This window comes from Conger conger, chromosome 13 (genome assembly GCF_963514075.1).
Source record: "Conger conger chromosome 13, fConCon1.1, whole genome shotgun sequence".
Taxonomy (NCBI): Eukaryota; Metazoa; Chordata; class Actinopteri; order Anguilliformes; family Congridae; genus Conger; species Conger conger.
The window spans coordinates 42,043,797-42,049,842 of NC_083772.1; the positions used below are offsets into that span (position 1 = coordinate 42,043,797).

At 39.0% G+C, this 6,046-nt stretch overlaps 1 protein-coding gene across 1 annotated transcript in view; it reads right to left on the reverse strand.

Moving 5' to 3' along the window:
- The window catches only part of LOC133107571 (myotubularin-related protein 4-like), a 44,350-nt gene extending 41,591 nt beyond the window's left edge, over positions 1-2,759 (reverse strand). Inside the window, exon 1 of the mRNA XM_061216564.1 lies at positions 2,750-2,759. The gene's annotated coding sequence lies outside the window, so the exon portion shown is untranslated. The remainder of the gene's footprint in view (positions 1-2,749) is intronic.
- Between the last annotated feature and the right edge of the window lie 3,287 nt (positions 2,760-6,046).

Genomic DNA, 6,046 nt, shown 5'->3' on the forward strand with positions numbered 1-6,046 from the left:
AGTTTCTGAGAGTCAACAGCTTGCGTGATAGGCGGCTCACAGGACAACAGCTTCAAGCACAGCTTAATAGTGGTCGTAGTAAGCAAGTCTCAGTTTCAACTGTGAAGAGAAGACTTCGACTTGCAGGTTTGAACGGTCGAGTTGCAGCAAGAAAGCCATTGCTAAGACGTCAGAATAAGAAGAAGAGGCTTGCCTGGGCCATGAAACACCGCCAATGGACTACTGAAGACTGGAAGAAGGTGTTATGGACTGATGAATCAAAGTTTGAAATCTTCGGTTCATCACGCAGGATTTTTGTACGCCGTCGAGTAGGCGAAAGGATGGTTCCTCAGTGTGTGACATCAACTGTCAAACATGGAGGAGGAAGCGTGATGGTCTGGGGCTGTTTTTCTGGATCCAGGGTCGGTGACTTGTACAGAGTGAGAGGCACCCTGAACCAAAACGGCTACCACAGCATTCTGCAGCGCCATGCAGTACCCTCTGGTATGCGCCTAGTTGGTCAGGGGTTCATCCTACAGCAAGATAATTACCCAAAACATACGTCCAAGCTATGCCAGAACTATCCATCCCATCCATCCATTATCTGAACCCGCTTATCCTGATCAGGGTTGCAGGGGGGCTGGAGCCTATCCCAGCATACATTGGGCGAAAGGCAGGAATACACCCTGGACAGGTCGCCAGTCCATCGCAGGGCTATGCCAGAACTATCTCAGGAAAAAAGAACAAGATGGTAAGCTTGAAAACATGGAGTGGCCAGCAGTCTCCAGACTTAAACCCCATCGAGCTGGTTTGGGATGAACTGAACAGAAGAGTGAAAGCAAAGCAACCTACAAGTGCCACACATTTATGGGAACTTCTGCAACAGAGTTGGGAAGAACTTTCTGCAGAATATTTGATTTCCATTGTAGAAAGAATGCCACGAGTGTGTTCAGCTGTTATATCTGCCAAAGGTTTATAAATTGATTCGATGATTTATTTTTTAACCTCAATTGTTTATTTGTTCTATGCTTTCATTTCAGAGTACAATGAGACATTAAACTGCATAATTTTCAATAAAAAACTGGAAAAATTGGCGTGTTCTAAAACTTTTGACCGGTGGTATATATATATATATATATATATACATACACTCACCAAGCACTTTACTAGGAACATTTTTACTTTATCACACCTACTTATTCCTGCGATTATCTAATCAGCCAATTGTGTGGCAGCAGTGCAATGCATACTATCATGTAGATACAGGTCAGAAGCTTCAGTTAATGTTCACATCAACCATCAGAATGAGAAAAAAATGTGATCTAAGTGACTGGCTGTGGAATGATTGTTGGTGCCAGACAGGGTGGTTCGAGTATCTCAGAAACTGCTGATCTCCTGGGATTTCCACACACTAGTCTCTAGTCCCCCGTGTCTGCGTGGGTTTCCTCCGGGTACTCCGGTTTCCTCCCACAGTCCAAAGACATGCAGGTTAGGCTGATTGGAGAGTCTAAATTGCCCGTAGGTATGAGTGTGTGAGTGAATGGTGTGTGTGCCCTGCGATGGACTGGCGACCTGTCCAGGGTGTATTCCTGCCTTTCGCCCAATGTATGCTGGGATAGGCTCCAGCCCCCCTGCGACCCTGTTCAGGATAAGCGGGTTCAGATAATGGATGGATGGATGGAGAGTCTCTAGTCCCTCTTGTCTAATCCTAACCCAAATAAAAAAATTTATAAAAAAAGATTGTCTTTTTGTTTAGAACAGCTCTTCATGCGTGTTTTGCTAGTCATGGATTTGATGCTTTTAACTTGGAACCTATGCACTTGTAAATCACTTTGGATTAAAAGCATCTGCCAAATGACCAAAATGTAAGTGTAATTTAAATGTAGAGTTCGCAAAGAATGGTGAAAAAAGGAAAAAAAAGAAGAGACGCCAGAGGAGAATGGCCAGACCGGTCAGAGCTGACCGGAAGGTGACAGTAACGCAAATAGCCACACATTACAACAGTGGTATGCAGAAGAGCATCTCGGAACACACAATACATCATAACTCTAAGTGGATAGTCTCAAGGGACTGATCAGGTTTTGGATGTTATGACCATTCAATGTCAGATTAAGATTTTTTGGTTTCAATTTGAATAAATATATAATAAATTAATAAATAAACTTTTGTCTCATTATTCATGGAGCATTTTCTCGCTAGGCTATCAGGAGCTGGCTATATTAAATTTGAATTCACAAGTTTTTGCGGAAGACATAAAATAGCAAATGATCTGAATGAATGTGCTATTTATCTAGCTATAGCCTTGCTTATATTAATTCAATCAGGTAACGGATGATTTCTGCAAGATCCAACTTGTGGTGTTGTTTCAGATATGGAAGGCTATTAGCTTTATAGAGTCAGTTCCACATTTTGTTTGAATTTAATTTCGCAATTAGCAAAACAGTTAGCTCATGAACCCAACTAAACATATAGTGTTTAGACCGGTTAATAGCACACAGCAATAACGACGCAACTGGATGGCTATTGGTTAGGCAATGTAACAGTGCTTATTTTAACTACGTTCGGGATTCAGCAATAAAAACAGGATCTCACACAAGAAATAAAGCTATCAACGCAAGAATATTTCAGGAAACCTCAAAGAGGTGAATTGCATGCATCAAGGTAAAATAATAGCCTATGCAGTTCGCAGCATTAAGTTGACGATTAAGTTACGTAGCATTCGTCCACGAGCTGACTGAAATAATTCATGAAACACAATCAATCTACTCACTCAGGGAATACGCCACTGACTCAGTAAACTACACCACTTCCGCATTCAATAGCGATTACTATTTCTATATCCAATGTCAAATACATAGACCAAAAACCCCGACCAATAGAATTAGAGAATTTAGACCAATAACGTAAAATGTTTTGCCACTACATCCAATGATACAGCAGAGGATACGGCGCTGTTTCAGACAAAAACGTAAGCTGAAGAAAACATTGGTTGCCTCCATGCAATAAACACGTAACCAAATGAAACCATATAAAAATACATAAACCAAAGTCAAATGTTAATTTGATGGAGGATACTTTATTTTGAACCGTTGAATTCTGTCTAGCCTGGTGAAGGCTAGCTGCTTGTGCAATGACAAAATTTAGATTATTCAACTGCAGAATTAAATAACATGGATGGTTTTGAGTAAAATTGCTCAAAAACCATATTCTGATAAAATGTAAAACTGGATAATATTTTTATTGTGCAGACAAATGTAAACTTAAAAGTTTAATAATTTCATACATATGAAATAATAGTATCATGTTAATGTTAGTATGTTGATGTCTGCTTTTGTATGGCTGAAATGTTAAATAATACGAAATACTGTATAAAACGTAACCATCTTAAAGGTACAATAGGTCATATCTAATGGTCAAGAGAGGAATTGCAGCAACAAACATGCTCAAACCACAACACTGTTTATCCCACCCCTGGCATTACCTATCGTACCTTTAAGTAACTCCGAGGATATCAGTGCTTGTTGTGGCTGGCATGTTATAGGAATGTAATGTATTCAAAAGCACAGGTTGGCTGGCATGTAGTAGGAATTTAATGAATTCAAAAGCACAGGTTGGCTGGTATGTAGTAGGAATGTAATGTATTCAAAAGCACAGGTTGGCTGGCATGTAGTAGGAATGTAATGTATTCAAAAGCACAGGTTGGCTGGCATGTAGTAGGAATGTAATGTATTGAAAAACACAGGTTGGCTGGCATGTAGTAGGAATGTAATGTATTCAAAAGCACAGGTTGGCTGGCATGTAGCAGGAATGTAATGTATTCAAAAGCATTTATCTTTGTGACAGTGTGAATTTCAGAGTGCAACTAAACTTGGAAATTCATTTTAACACACAGAAGATGAAAAATGAAATTATTAAAAAATACAACATAACATATTTATTGAACAAGCACTATTGGCAATATATGGCTTCAGAATAAATTGTTTTGGTAACCATGCATAAAACGGAACACATAAGTAACTTAGTAAAAGATATATGTGAACATTGATGAAACAACCAATATATCCTGGATTTTAAACATGATATCCTATGATATTGTTTCCTTCCAGCAGCATGACATTAGCTCTGGATATGAGAACCTGCATAATTCATACATATAAATGTAAGACATGCATGTGGATATGTACTTCTTTTCAGTCTTTTAGCCTGGAAGCCAGTAACTGAAGAGCATGTGACTAATGATGTCATGCTACCATTTCAAGAGTACATCCGTATCACCTGTACCATTTCCCTTGGTTTTATTTCCAACCAATTCAAAACTTGCGTTAAAAAACATTAAAGGTACAATAGGTAACAGGTGACTTTATGAAATGTTCACTTTAGTGTGCTGCACAACACTATTTATACGTTTTGTCTTTAAGTTTTCATTTAGCTAACCAACAATATTATGGGCAAGCAACTTATTTGGCTATGGAACTAGCTGGCTATATAACTAAGATATGATAGTGTACCGCAAACAATCCCACTGCAACTTACAGTTTGAAACAAATAAAGGTTTAGCTAAACACGCATGATTCAACACGTAAAGAGATGGAACATGTACCTGCCCAAATTTCATTCCAGACAAGCGATCACTGAAACTCTGTATACTATTGCTTATTATCCAAGTGAAGCATCAATGAATCAGTTCGTAGCAACAAGAAAATTCGCTATTAGTTAGCTTGTCGAATTTACAAATATCCACCTGAGACACAACGCGTGTGCAACAATGATCGCAACGCTCGCTACTATGTTCGTATTCTAAATTTGCTAATTCGTCAACCTAACTATGGCTAATTTGCTTGTTGCTACCAATAGCGAACTGGTATTGAACTAGATGAGTAGTCTTCACTTGGATAATAAACATAGCATACAGAATTTCAGTGATAGCTGGTCTGGAGTGCAATTTGGGCAGCTACACTACACAACAGAATAAGCCTCCACGCCATTGGCTGTCAACATGTCAGTGAGCCTTTTTCAATGATATGAAGGGATTTACAATGGTCTTGTAACAATGTTTTAACAGAAAAATCTGACCTATTGTCCCTTTATTCAACAATGATGCACACTAGGATTCAAGTAGCAAATTCCTATTTATCAGTGACTTGGTATTGATGGGAAGTCATGGCACAGGTTACTGAAAAAAACTAGGCTGGCCAGTTCAGCTATTTAGACCCATGCAATGATCATGAAAATTCCAACTAAGACCAGTTGGGATTCAAAGTTCTGTTTTCTACACTTATGCTGTAGCTGATCATAGCTAGTTAAAGCTGTGGCTGTTCAAAGCTGACTAGACAATGCTAGTCAAAGCTGGTTAAGTTGGTAGAGTAAGCTGGTGGTCAACTGGTCAGGTGGTGAACCACCAGCTACAAGTGTTGAAAAGGCTGGTTTAAGATGGAATTTTCAGCAGGGAATCCCAAATGTATACCAGCAGCATCATGATGTTATTTCCACATCTAGCTTAACCTCTGAGCCTGTGATGGAAAAGCCTTTTTTTTTTTTGTTCCTATGAAGGCTTGGTATGGCCAAAATGTGATCACTATTGTTAACTCCAAACACCTGGGAACCCACTATGCTGGTTTTATTCTTTATAGTGTGTACAGCTATTTCTGACATGGCAATAGGATGGTAACTCATCCCTCAATAGACATTGAAGTGTCTCATTAAGAAAAAATAGCAGCTTGTTACAGTTCAGAGGTAGCAATAATGGTTGGAATAACACCTGGCAAATATAGTGGGAACCACTGATTTACACCACTAATACGAATAGAGGCATATTTAATGATGATCATGATTTCCATGAGAATTTCATGAGTTCTCACGCTTTGGATAAAAGCATCAGCTAAATAACATGTAATTTGTTTCTGAACAATGATACTTCGTCTAGCCAGAGAAATGAAATGTTCATGTGTAATAGTGAAGACCCTGGTCACTGTGTTCAGTTTGGAAGTATGCACAAATGTCTACAGCAGGGATCATCAAATCACAAACAGCTGGTTTTCAACCCTCCCTTTACCTGGGAGTCTGGTGT